Below are 14109 nucleotides of genomic sequence, written 5' to 3'. Positions count from 1 at the left end.
GTGAATGGGACCATTAGAAGCTACATTGGAGCCAGGAAAGTCCTTGAGGGTGCCATTGCTCTGAGAAATGTTGGAGACCCCCTCTGTAATGTACCCCACCTATGCCGTGTCATGTAAGGATTCTAGAAACTCCCTGAAAATGTGCCCCAGTCCTGCAAAGAATGCTCCAGAGATGGAAGGCCTTGATTGGAATCCAATCATCAGATGATTCTCTTCACAGTAATCCATCTTTAAGGAAGAAAAGAGTCTAAATGCTAAAGTAGAACAGGAAACCAGAGCTATGATGCAGGTAAGTTTTATTAGGAATCCGGGGGAGGGGGTGGGGGAGAGATAAATAATTGAACAAATTCTCAAGAGGTTGGTTATTTTTTGAAAAGGACAAATCTGAAGAAATATACATAAATTGTCTCTGTATTGCAAATCTTGTCCCAGAATGAGATAAGTTCTATTTGTGGAATTTATAAAACTTTCCCCACCTCTGCCATTTTCACAGATGTACCAAACTGACTGGGCATTAATTCCAGGGGACAAGTCCATAGTTGTTGTTTTTTTGCTCTTTAGTCTGCTGGAGGAGTGCAGAAGAGCTGTACAGATAATAAATAAAAGCCAGGGGAGGGGAAAGCACATAAACAGTGGGATAGAGGGGGATTATGTTAAGATGAGAAATGGATGCATGAAAGATAGTTGTGGGTCTGATTTTCAGGCTTGCTTGGTGCCCCCATTGCCCAATGGCTTCATCAGGAATTGAGGATGCTCAGCATATCTTAAACCCAGGCTTGAACGTTTTGCAGTCGATATTCTTTCCCCTAATAAACCTTCCATGTTAACTTAGCAGGGGTTGTAACAGATGCTTCCTCTGTCTCCAACGAATCCATAGCGACTCCCAAGTCCAAAACGAGATCCTCTAAGACCACCAGCTCCAAGAGCACCGGCTCCAAGAGAACCAGCTCCTAGGAACCCACTGCCCAAACCACCAGGGGAGCATGGAGCGTTTCCTCCTACGGCCACTGGCTCACAGCTAGCAGAGAGGATGGGTCCTGGGATGGTCACGATGACGGCAGGTGGCTGGATGACGACCTCTGCTGGTGGGATCTGGTTGATGCATGAAGGGGCGACACCAGAAAGAATACCAAGACTAGCAGAAGGGATGCCGGATCCCACCAGGGCGCCGGAGCCATAGCCGTAGGTGTCGCCAAGGCCAAGGCCACCAAGGCCTCCAAGGCCTCCAAGACCTGCTGATCCAAAACCGACGACTGGGGTGGAAGCGCAAGATGGGACAGCACAGGATGGTCCACAGTTTGCCATGGCTGAGTGATGGAGATGAGTCTGAAAGGACACAGGAGGGAGTAGAAAGATAGACATGTGTTTTAGTGTTCTGGGGCCAATGGGAGATATTTAGCCTCACCTTTACAATGCAAGAAATCTGTTTAAATTTTATCACAATGTGTACTCATAATACTAAAAGAAGATTTACATTTTATTGTGCCTTAAAGCATATCTGGGATGCAGGTGGCGCTGTGGTCCAAACCACTGAGCCTAGGGTATGCCGTTCAGAAGATCGGTGGTTCAAATCCCCGTGATGGGGTGAACTCCTGTTGCTCGGTCCCTGCTCCAGCCCACCTAGCAGTTCGAAAGCATGTCAAAGTGCAAGTAGATAAATAGGTACCACTCCGGCGGGAAGGTAAATAGTGTTTCCGTGCGCTGCTCTGGTTCGCCAGAAGCAGCTTAGTCAGGCTGACCACATGACCCGGAAGCTGTACGCCGGCTCCCTCGGCCAGTAAAGCGAGATGAGCACCGCAACCCCAGAGTCATCCGTGACTGGACCTAACGGTTGGGGGTCCCTTTACATTTAAAGCAGGGGTGGGGACCTTCCTATGTACAAATATCCAAGTACCTCTTATTCAAATTTGGAGATCCTGCAGTCCTCCAGATGTTGTGAACCACTCCTCCCCATCTTCCCTGATCACTGTTCATACCAGAATAGTGCTGGTATGACTGGTGAGACTTGGAGGCGGATGCGTATCTAGTGTCAGGCAGATGCCAGCAACTCCCGCAGCCAGTTGCCCAGGAAAGTTCAAAGACAATGAATGTTTCTTACCATCCACTTATTATTCAATATTCACAGAGAGTCTTTGGAACCCAGCCTCTTGGATAATGGTGATGTCCGAAGTGAATCTTCACCCTCTCCCCTGTCTCTCCCACTTCCTCATTCTTCACTTCTACATCTGCTGCTATGTGCCCTCTGCCTTTGAGCTCTTTGCTCTCTTACTTTCAAGGCTCACCGTGTTCTAGAAGGGGGGAAGGTGGTCTGTAATGCTTTCTAAATACACTGTGTCCACCAGCTGTCTCTCCTCCCCCCGGTGCTTCCTCTTCCTCCCCCCCAATTATTTTCCAGCTTTTCCTCTCATCTCCCTCTGAGCTGTGACCTCCCTCAAACCCCTGTCTGAACTGTCTTCCTCTTCTCTGGAAGGGTTAGGCTGGGGAGGCGGTTTCCACCATTCCTCCTCTCCCCAGTCCCTGACATCTAGAGAGTCACAGGTTTTGTGTCCCTAGTTGCAGTGCTATGGTGCAGAGCAGGCAATTCCCACAGCTTGCAGAAGAACAAGAAGCCCTGCTGGATGAGACTAAAGGCCCATTTCATCCAGTATCTTGTTTGCATGGTGGCAGACACATATCCCTGGAGTCCAAGGAAAGCCAGACTGGACAACTGGCAGTGATGGATGTGTAGAGAAAGAGCCTGATCCGGAGCGTCAGCCTGGTGACATTATACCAGGGATGGGGAAGTTGTGGTCGTTCAGAAATTCCTAGACTACAGCTCCCATCAGCCCTTATCCTCAGCCCTGCTTACCAGGGCTGTTGGGAATTTCAGTCCAACAACATCTGGGTGGCCATTGTGTCCCCATCCGCAGCTCATCCAAGCATCCAGCCAACAGCTAATAAACCTCTTAATGTTTAGATTTGCCTTCCCTTTTCTGAGGGACGCACATTCTGTGGCTTGAACCAGCTCTAAGATTCACCATGCTATCCATATTTTAAAGAAAACACACAGAGGAAATGAAACAGGAAGGCAAAGATACATTGAAAAGGCAAGTTATGTTCCTACAAACCCTTCTGGAGTCAGCTCTCTTACCTGCTTTTCCAAGCAACAGGAAGCTGAGAGATGTCTGAAGCTCTGGTGGAACTGATGGAAAAGCTCTCCAAGCCATGGGCTTATATACTCTAAGCCTCACAGGTCTGTGGTTTTGGGACACAGGATCTTTCCCCTCCTGCCCAAAGTCTTAATTAGCTGCCAACAAATTGCCTCATCAGCATCACACACCAAATTACTTTAATAATAGCCATAAAGAGTATGAGCAAATTGTCTTTAATGAAGCTGTTGCTGGATTCTCACAATAACTGCACTGCACATTCCAACATGCTGATCTCCCTTCTCCCCCACTGGGATAATGTTCCACCAACTTCATTTTACATCAAAGGCGAAAAGGGAAGCTTTGCAAAGAGGCCTCATGTGGAGGCATCGCTTGATACATGCCATTGATCGTCATAACCCAAGAGCCCTGGGCCAAAGACACATAATCAATCCTTCATCCAGGTCTCACACTGGCCAACGGATTAACAACATAGGTCACTTCCTGGTTTGTATGGAGAAGCCTCCTAGAACACAACGTACATCAGGAGACTTACTGTAGTTTAGTCAGAATCGAAGATACACTTCCAGAGCTAACATGAATTACATTACCCCTGGTCAGGGCTGTCTTAAGCATATCCGGCGCCGTGGTACACTGCTCCCTCTGGTGCCCCCCCCCCATTTCCCAGAGTTTTTTAGGGAGGAGGGTGCTGCCGGTGGGTCTGGAGGAGGTGGGCAGTGGCTGGAGGGCAGCTTCTCCAGTGGGGATGAGGTAGAGGCTGGACGTGGCACCTCCCGGCTCAGTTGGCAGCTTCATGCCACGGTGGCCACAGCTGTTGGAGACTCTGGGTGCGGCACTGCTTAGGCGCAACATGGCGGAGGCTGGTGCGCATGGCGAGCTGATGCCGGGAGGCACCGCATCCAGCCTCTGCCTCTTCCCTGGCACCCTCCAGAACTTGGCACCCCGGCACCCCGCACCACTAGCCTCTATGGGTAAGATGCCCCTGCCTCTGGTAAATGAGCCACCACGGTCGCTAGAGGACTATGAAACTTTCTGTCCCAGGCTTTAGATGGTGGTTCCAGTCCTACTTGGATCGCCGTTCCCAGAGGGTGTTGCTTGGGGAGTGCTTCTCAGCCCTGTGGAACCTTCAGTGTGGGGTTCTGTGGGGCTCAGTCCTATCCCCCATGTTGTCTAACATCTACATGAAACCACTGGGTGGGATTGTCCGGAGGTTTGGAGTATGCTGTCAGCAGTGTGCCCAGCTCTATTTCTCCTTTGCATATGCAGGTGAGGGAGTGGAAGTGCTGGACCAGTGTCTTGCCTCGGTAATGGACTGGATGAGACCCAACAAACTGAAGCTCAATCCAGATAACACTGAGGCACTGTTAGTGGGTGGTTCCCTAGACTGGATGGGTGGGAGATTGCCCGCTCACGATGGGGTTACTGCTTCTGAAGGAATAGGTTGGTAGCTTGGGGTTACTCCTGGATCTTTGGCTGTCGCTCAAGGCTCAGGTGGCCATCAGCTTCAGCTGGTGGCCCAGCTGTGCCCCTATCTTTACAGGGATAGCCTAACTACTGTTTTCTATACAGTGGTACCTCTGGTTACATACTTAATTCGTTCCGGAGGTCCGTTCTTAACCTGAAGCTGTTCTTAACCTGAAGCACCACTTTAGCTAATGGGGCCTCCCACTCTCGCTGCGCTGCCAGAGCACAATTTCTGTTTTCATCCTGAAGCAAAGTTCTTAACCCGAGGTACTATTTCTGGGTTAGCGGAGTCTGTAACCTGAAGCATATGTAACCCAAGGTACCACTGTACTCTGGTAACCTCAAGGTTAGATTACTGCAATGCATTATGCTTGGGCTGCCTCTGAAGATGGTTCAGAAACTTCAGCTGGTGCAGAATTCAGCAAATAGGCTGCTCACTGGAGCAAGACGGTTTGAGCATATTGCACCGATCCTGGTCTGACTGCACTGGCTACCAATTCGTTTCTGGGCCCAATTCAAAGTGGTTTTGATGTATAAAGCCTTAAACAGCTCAGGACCGCAGTACCTCAAGGACCGCCTCTTTCCGTATGAACCTACCCGGACCCTGAGATCATCTTCTGAGGCCCTTCTTCATTTGCCTCCTCCTCGAGAGGTCTAGAGTGTGGCAACACAAGAACAGGGCCTTCTCTGCAGTGGCTCCCTGGCTGTGGAATGCTCTCCCCAGGGAAGTTCGCCTGGCGCCTTCATTATCCACCTTAGGCACCAGGCAAAAATGTTCCTTTTAAACCAGGCCTTTGGTTGATTTGATTAACACCCTCTGCTCTTTTAAAATGTGTTTCTTTTTGGGAGGGAGTTGTTACTAGGTTGTTGCTTTTATTTTGATTATATATATATATTGTGGTTTTTATGTTGATCTTTTCTGTGAACCACCCTGAGACCTCTAGGTATAGGCCGGTATATGAATTCAATAAATAATAATAATAATAATAATAATAATAATAATAATAATAATAATAATAATAATAGGTAAAAGGCAGCTTCTAAGGCCCAGAATGTTTGTTAAACCCCATTTATAAATAGGCATTTTTGGCAGGTTTCCGTCCACCAGTGGTCTTTTTAAGGCCCACTTTTATAACTGATGGGAAGTGGGAATGATCCAGCCATCTCTGCATCTGGCTAAGAATCCTTTACCCTTCTTTGGGGTTTCCCGAAACAACAAATCAAACAAACAAACACAGGTTATTTGTTGCCTCAGAAGCTTGGCATTTTTTGGAGCCATTTTCCAAGATCAAAGTGCCCATCAAAGCAGACGTCTTCTGGGATGTTCATGCCAGGAACCAAATGCCAACCTGGAATTTAATAAGAACATGTCTGCCAGCCTCAGCTCATGTTATGGACTCCCAGGCTGACACTTCCACCAGCCTTTCTGGTGACAGGACAGATATTATATAGATTTACTTTAGCAAACCACAAAATAAAGGCCTAATTTCCTGGAAGAGTCCTTGTAACATATTTGTAGAGTTTAATTAACACTTGGATTAGTGTCTCCAACCAATGACTTATTTACCCCCCTTCTTTGAAGAAAGCGACGTATTCATTTGTGTACAGCTCTGTTTGAAAAAAGATGGATAGAATATTATTATAAAAAATAATAATTTCAAAAACGAGATTCTTGAACTGGGGGAAAGTGCAGAAAGCAGGCGACCAAAATGATCAGAGGACTGCAACAACTCCCTTTACTGGGAACATTTGTATTGCTTGCTACTTTTTAGTTTAGAAAAACTAAAAGTGAATAAAAGGAGAGGGGGCAGAAGGGAAATGAGTGAAATGACACATGGTGTTGAGAGAATGTATTGAGAGACATCTTTCTCCCTGGCCAAATTACAGTGGAACCTCAGGTTACATACGCTTCAGGTTACAGACTCCGCTAACCCAGAAATAGTGCTTCAGGTTAAAAACTTTGCTTCAGGATAAGAACAGAAATCGGACTCTGGCGGTGCAGCGGCAGCAGGAGGCCCCATTAGCTAAAGTGGTGCTTCAGGTTAAGAACAATTTCAGGTTAAGTACGGACCTCCGGAACGAATTAAGTACTTAACCTGAGATACCACTGTAATGTCATGTACAGTCATACCTTGGGTTGAATGTGCTTCAGGTTGAGCGCTTTCAGGTTGCGCTCTGTGGCAACTCAGAAGTAAAGGAGCACGCTACTTCTGGGTTTTGCCGCTCGTGCATGCGCAGATGCTCAAAATGATGTCACGTGCATGCGCAGAAGCGGCAAAACGGGACCCGCGCACACACAGAGGCGTTGTCGCGTCTTATGTTCTCTTCAGGATGTGAATGGGGCTCCGGAATGGATCCCGTTCACATCCCGAGGTACCACTGTATTTAAAGCTCTATGATACCACTTTAAACAGACATGATCCGGCAAAGAATTCTGGGAGCTGTAGTTTGTTTAAGGTTGTTTGCTGTTAGGCTGAATGTTGTTAGGAGATTTCCTTGTTAGGTCGAATTGCAGTCATAAAGATGAATGTATTGCCAAGAATGTTGTTTTTGTTTCAAGCATTGCAAATAATGGATAAAATGGATTGTTTCAAGAAGTGGCAAAAAGACATATCTAAATTTGTCTGGCAGGGCAAAAAGCCCAGAATTAAATTTAAGATATTAACGGATTCAAAGGAAAGAGGGGGGTTTGCCCTGCCAGACTTCAAACTGTACTATGAAGCGGCAGCTTTCTGCTGGCTGAAAGAATGGCTGCTTCTTGAAAACACAGACATTTTGGATTTGGAAGGTTTTAATAACATTTTTGGGTGGCATGCATACTTGTGGTATGACAAGGTTAAAGCACACAAAAGTTTTAAAAATCATATTGTCAGAAAAGCACTATTAAATGTTTGGGTCAGATATAAAGATTTGCTGGAAAATAAAACTCCAAGGTGGCTGTCGCCAATGGAAGGTAAGGCAGTTAAAAAGTTAAACATGGAGTCCAAGTGGCCAAGATACTGGGAAATTTTGGAAAAGGAAGGGGACAAACTGAGATTGCAGAGTTTTGAGAAATTAAAAGGGAAGGTGAGAGATTGGTTGCACTATCATCAAATAAATGAAGCGTTTAAACTGGACAGTAAAATTGGCTTTCAGGTGGAAAAATCAAAATTGGAGACAGAACTGTTAGAACCCAGTACCAAGAATTTGTCAAAAATGTACAATTTGCTGCTGAAATGGAATACAGAAGATGAAACGGTTAAATCAGCTATGATTAAATGGGCTCAGGACATTGGTCATAATATTTTGTTTGCTGATTGGGAAAAGTTGTGGACCACCGGGATGAAATTTACGGCATGTAATGCCTTAAGAGAAAATATTATGAAAATGATTTATAGGTGGTACATAACCCCAGTCAAGCTTGCAAAGATTTACCATTTGCCTGACAATAAATGTTGGAAATGTAAAGAAAAGGAAGGTACATTCTTTCACCTTTGGTGGACGTGCCCAAAGATTAAGGCATTCTGGGAAATGATCTATAATGAACTTAAAAAGGTATTTAAATATACTTTCACCAAGAAACCAGAGGCCTTTCTCTTGGGTATTGTCGGCCAAGGGGTGTTAAAGACAGATATAACTTTCTTCATGTATGCTACAACAGCAGCTAGAATACTCACTGCGAAGTACTGGAAGACGCAAGATCTACCCACACTGGAAGAATGGCAGATGAAGGTGATAGACTACATGGGCTTGGCAGAAATGACGAGCAGAATCCGAAACCAGGGAAGAGAAGCAGCGCAAGAAGATTGGAAAAAGTTTAAGGACTATTTAAAGAAATACTACAAAATTAATGAGAGTTAGAATGATGTTGGATTGGAAAGTAAATGGTTACTATTAGTAATGGTCAAGACAAGGAGAATAAGGAAGATTAGCTTGAATTTTTATTAAAATAAGGGAAGATTTGCTGAGTAATTGATAAGAACTTGGAATACAGAGAAGGGAGGCATGAGGAAGTCGGGGAAGAAAGGTGTAAGAAACTAAGATATGAAATGGTACATGTTTTTTGTTTTGATTGTGTTTTTTTTTGTTTGTTTATGTATTTGTTATATGTTTGTGTTGTTATAAAAATCTGTAATAAAAAATGATTATATAAAAAAAAAAGAATGTTGTTAGGAGACCCCTTCCATTCCCCTCACAATTCTACAACTCCCAGTGCTCCCTGTGCAGAGGGATTTATTGCAAATTGTAGCTCTCTGGCCTTTGAGATGTAGTTCTACATTGGCCCCAAGGAAAGCCATCTAGATTAGGAGTCAAAATGCAGGCTCATACGCCTGCCCCCTGCAAGTGTCCCTATTTTCCAGGGACAGTCCCAGAATTGCAAAAGCCATCTCGGCTTCTGATTTGATCCCAGAATGTCCTTATTTTCTCTGCCAAGCTTGGGCAGGAGGATGAACCAGTGCTTGTTCCGAGTAGGCGCAATGGCAGTGGTGACTGTGAGGGAGCACCCTATTGCCTGTCTATGGCTGCTGCTGATGGCAGCCTCCTCACTTGAGCAACTTGTAGTGGCTATTGGGAAGTGGGTGTCAGGCGTGGAGAACCCTCTCCTCCCTTCAGTAACATCACAGGCAAGAACAACGAGCACTTTATATTTTATAGTCCTTTTTGTTCAGTCCTATAGGTAAAGGTAAAGGGACCCCTGACCATTAGGTCCAGTCAAAGACGACTCTGGGGTTGCGGCGCTCATGTTGCATTAATGGCCGAGGGAGCTGGCGTACAGCTTCCGGGTCATGTGGCCATCATGACTAAGCCGCTTCTGGCAAACCAGAGCCGGAGTGGTACCTATTTATCTACTTGTACTTTGACATGCTTTCGAACTGCTAGGTGGGCAGGAGCAGGGACTGAGCAATGGGAGCTCACCCCGTCACAGGGATTCGAATCACTGACCTTCCCATTGGCAAGGCCTTAAGTACAAAATTTGCTAACCTTCGGCCCTCCGGTTGCTTCTGAACTGCATCTCTCTTTAGTCCACAGGCAGCAGAGACAATGATCAGAGACAATGGTAGAGCATCATTTCTGCTACATCTGGTTTAGAATGCCACACGCCCTATGGTCAGGGATGATTTCCAGAAATGGTTTCTAGGATCTGGAAACCAAGCCTTATGAAGAACGGTTGAAGGAGCTGGGTATATTTAGCCTGGAAAAGAAGAGACTGAGAGAAGATATGATAGCCATCTTCAAATATCTCAAGGGCTGTCACATGGAAGAGGGAACAAACTTGTTTTCTCCTGCTCTGGAGGGTGGGACTCGAACCAATGGCCTCAAGTTACAAGAAAGGAGATTCTGACTAAACATATGGAAAAACTTTCTGACAGCAATAGCTGTTCAACAGTGGAACCATCTCTCTTGGGAGGTTGTGGGTTCTCCTTCCTTGGAGGTTTTCAAGCAGATGTTGGATGGCCATCTGTCATGGATGCTTTAGCTGAAAGTCCTGCATTACAGGGGTTGGACTAGATGACCCAGGGTCCCTTCCAATTCTATGATTCTAAGACCTGGAATTCAGCCGCATTCTGGAGGGCCACACCGGTTTCCCATTTGGGGGATAACAGAAGTAAGGGGTTCTGCAAATGTAATGAAAATTCTCACAGAGCGAAATAGAGAACATGAAAATGCAATCTGGGTGATTCATTGTAATAAGCTGAGGAGAGCATAATACTTGGCCCTGACATCACTGGAATTATTAAAGTAATTTTGCACATGATGGAATCAGCAGTTCTTGAGGGTGGAACTTGAGAACAAAGTGATGTCACTGGGCTGTCAAGGATGCCACTGACACAGTATAAAAAGCCCTCATCCATCCAGAGTCCTCCAACAGCTTCACTGATCAGCTTCTCCTGCCTTTCCATTCCTCAAAGGAACAGGTAAGCTTGGCTTGCCCAAGTCTTCTTGGTAGCTTTAACCACCTTAAATTTCAGGAGCTTAATTTGGGTAGAGTGTGAAGAAGTTCAGCAATGCAAGCAATGAGCTAGGCCATGTTGACCATGTTCATTGGTTATGTTCTACCTCCACTGTTAGAGGAGTAGTACTTCCAAATGCCAATGACCTGAAGCAATGGGAGGGAAGTGTTGTGGATGCTCTTAGACCCTACTTGAAGGTTTCCAAAAGGCATCTGGTTCAACACTGTGATAACAGGGTGAAGGACTGATTCAACTGTCATTTATTATGTTCACATGTGGACTATAGCTTCCATCAGCCCTGGCCATTGGCCATTATGGGTGTGGATGATAGAAGCTGGAGTTCACAAAGTCTATTGAACTGCAGCTTGCATCATTCCTGACCAATGGCCATGCAGGCAGGAATCCGGCAAACTCTGGAGGGGACAACATTGAATTTGGGGATGCCTTAGTCTTCCTTGTCCTGGAAGCTGCTTATGCTTTAGCCTGGAGAATGTAGACAATTGATTATGATGACTTCACTAGCAAGTGACTTAAAAAATATTTAGGGCATTTCTGTACTAGCTAGGACAGCCTTGGTCAACCTGAAACTCTCCAAATTGTAATACTTAGAGCAGAAGGAGGAGAGCTGTGGTCTTCCAGATACCCATCAGCCTCCAGTTCTCAAGCTCATATTTTCTATCAGCCTCCAACTCTCATCAGCACCACTCAGCAAGGCCAGCAAAAAGGGATGAATGCGAGCAGGAGTTCAACAACAGATCAACTTAGGGACATTCTCACCTCTGTAAAGGTGCCAACCACCATTTTATGGCACTAAAAAACACATGATTTTTTACACTGTAATGGTGGTGGGGGAGGTGAGGCTAAATATCTCCTGTCACCCTGGAACACTGCAGCTCTTCTTGCCTTCAATATTGTTTATGCTCCTTCCTGCGTCCTTTCAGACCTTCAATGGCTACTAGGCATGACACCTTTGCTGTGCCTCCATGGCCAAATGCAGTAATGCTTCTGAATAGCGGAGGGGGGGTGCTCTTCTGCTTGTGTTCTACTTACAAAGCTCCCATTGCCACATCAGGAAGACCACAGTGAGAAGATAATGCTGGACTAGATGGGCCATTGGGTAACCTAACTTAGGCTTTAATGCATTGTAGCACTCCTTACCTATAATAATCTTTCTGCTCCCTCCTGTGTCCTTTCAGACTCACCTCCAACACTCAGCCATGGCAAACTGTGGACCATCCTGTGCTGTCCCATCTTGTGCCTCCACCCCAGTCGTCGGTTTTGGATCAGCAGGTCTTGGAGGCCTTGGAGGCCTTGGTGGCCTTGGCCTTGGCGACACCTACGGCTATGGCTCCGGTGCACTGGTTGGATCCGGCATCCCTTCTGCTAGTCTTGGTATTCTTTCTGGTGTCGCCCCTTCATGCATCAACCAGATCCCACCAGCAGAGGTCGTGATCCAGCCACCATCCTTTGTTGTGACCATCCCAGGACCCATCCTCTCTGCCAGCTGTGAGCCAGTGGCCGTAGGAGGAAACGCTCCATGCTCCCCTGGTGGCTTGGGCAGTGGGTTCCTAGGAGCTGGTTCTCTTGGAGCCGGTGCTCTTGGAGCTGGTGGTCTTAGAGGATCTCGTTTTGGACTTGGGAGTCGCTATGGATTCGTTGGAGACAGAGGAAGCATCTGTTACCGCCCCTGCTAAGTAAATATGGAAGGTTTATTAGGGGAAAGAATATCCACTGCAAAGCATTCAAGCTGGGTTTAAGATATTCTGAGGATCCTCAATTCCTGATGAAGCCATTGGGCAATGGGGGCACCAAGCAAGCCTGAAAATCAGACCCATGGCTATCTTTCATGCATCCATTTCTCATCTTAACATAACCCCCCTCTATCCCACTGTTTATGTGCTTTCCCCTCCCCTGGCTTTTATTTATTATCTGTACAGCTCTTTTGCGCCCCTCTAGCATAGCAAAGAACAGGAAAACTATGGACAAGGAACTTGGCCCCTGGAATTTATTCCCAGTCAGTTTGGTACATCTGTGAAAATGGCGGGGAGAGTTTTTATAATTGCCAACAATATAACTGATCTCTTTCTGGGAAGGGATTTGTAATCCAGAAACGATTCATGTATATTTCTTCAGATTTGTCCTTTTCAAAAATATCCAACTTCTTGAGCGTTTGTATTTGTTCACTCAAATATCTTTTCCCCGTTCCTAATACAACTTACTCTGCATCATAACTCTGGTCTCCTGTTCTTCTTTGGCATTTAGACACTTTTCTTCCCTTAAACACTAGTTACTGTGGAGGCTACCCTTTGATGAACGGTGACCTATATTGGTAGCGACCTAAATCGTTGGAAACAATGCACTCTTGAGAACTTTCCTGGCACCCATAAAGTTTATATAATTCTCTTCACTACCCCCTTGTGGTGGTCTGTGTTGTTACCCTTTTCCCCCTGGAAAAGTACAGTAGTACCTTGGGTTAAGAACTTAATTCATTCCGGAGGTCTGTTCTTAACCTGAAACTGTTCTTAACCTGAAGCACCACTTTAGCTAATGGGGCCTCCTGCTGCTGCCGCGCCACCACCATGCGATTTCTGTTCTCATCCTGAAGCAAAGTTCTTAAACCGAGGTACTATTTCTGGGTTAGCGGAGTCTGTAACCTGAAGCGACTGTAACCAGAGGTGCCACTGCACATATAGCTGAAGGAGGAAGTTGGAAGAGTGAGCTTTCCCCACTCATCCTTTCCAGCTCCATGTGCTTCACAAGACTGAGATGAATGCATTTGGGTCTGAATTTATCCAGATCTCATAGAAGCATGAAGTGTTGACTCCCTCCCCGGCCCTCTCGTCTTTGGGAGGGAATGATTTCATGGAGAATGGGGGGAAGTAACCAGATTTAGTGGCATCCACAGCACTTATACAAAAATCAAAATGTGCCCATCAGCATAAAATAGTTGGTGGTCCCTGAAAAGTGACTGGTGTTTGGGGTGGGGTGGAAACCTCTAGTGAAACAGCATACATTTTGAGAAAATCCAACACGAAGAAAACAAAAACGAACAAAAACAACCTCAGTCGTTCCATGCTTCCTTCAGTTGTGACCCAATTGCACCTACGGCAAACCTGGAAGTCAATTGGAAGGTTATGTCATGTACAGAACATCTAAATGCAAGGAGATAAAAGTGGTTGCATATTTGCATGTGGCAGGAATGGGTGATTGTTGTCCCATGTGGTGAGAAGCATCACTGTAACTTCTAAGTATGGTATCCAGAATGGCTAAATACTGCTTCGTGTGGAAAAGCAGTATCATTACAGCTCCTCAGCGAAGGATCTCCTGGGCCAACTAAGTCCAGTCTGGCCTTGGGCTTCTGCTGGGCAGGAAGGGTCTACAAGAGCATTTCTTGGGTCCTTTCCTTGAGCAGCAAGGCCTCCCTGAGCTCCAGAACATAGTTATCTGCCTTCCGCTGAGCCATATCATTGGTCCAGCTGGCTCAGGGTCATTTACACACAGCACAATGTCGAACTACGAAGCTCACTCCCACAGGAGGCAGGGATGGCCACCAACTTGGATGT

At 46.1% G+C, this 14109-nt stretch overlaps 3 long non-coding RNA genes across 4 annotated transcripts in view; 1 reads left to right on the top strand and 2 right to left on the bottom strand.

The window, feature by feature from the left end:
* LOC310751943 overlaps positions 1 to 14109 on the bottom strand; it is a 414687-nt gene that overhangs the window by 144220 nt on the left and 256358 nt on the right. The window lies entirely within an intron of this gene.
* On the bottom strand, positions 665 to 3237 carry LOC310751949. The gene is made up of 2 exons (XR_014542712.1): positions 3131 to 3237; positions 665 to 1326 (listed from the first exon to the last, which is right to left on the bottom strand). It is a non-coding gene; the product is annotated as an uncharacterized lncRNA (long non-coding RNA).
* Positions 10447 to 12777, top strand: LOC310751944. Its single transcript, XR_014542705.1, has 2 exons — positions 10447 to 10510; positions 11743 to 12777. It is a non-coding gene; the product is annotated as an uncharacterized lncRNA (long non-coding RNA).

The sequence above is a fragment of the Podarcis filfolensis genome, assembly GCF_964270895.1.
Source record: "Podarcis filfolensis genome assembly, chromosome: 16".
Lineage (NCBI taxonomy): Eukaryota > Metazoa > Chordata > Lepidosauria > Squamata > Lacertidae > Podarcis > Podarcis filfolensis.
Note: the sequence above shows the minus strand (reverse complement) of the source record. Positions and strands in the feature narration are given on the sequence as shown.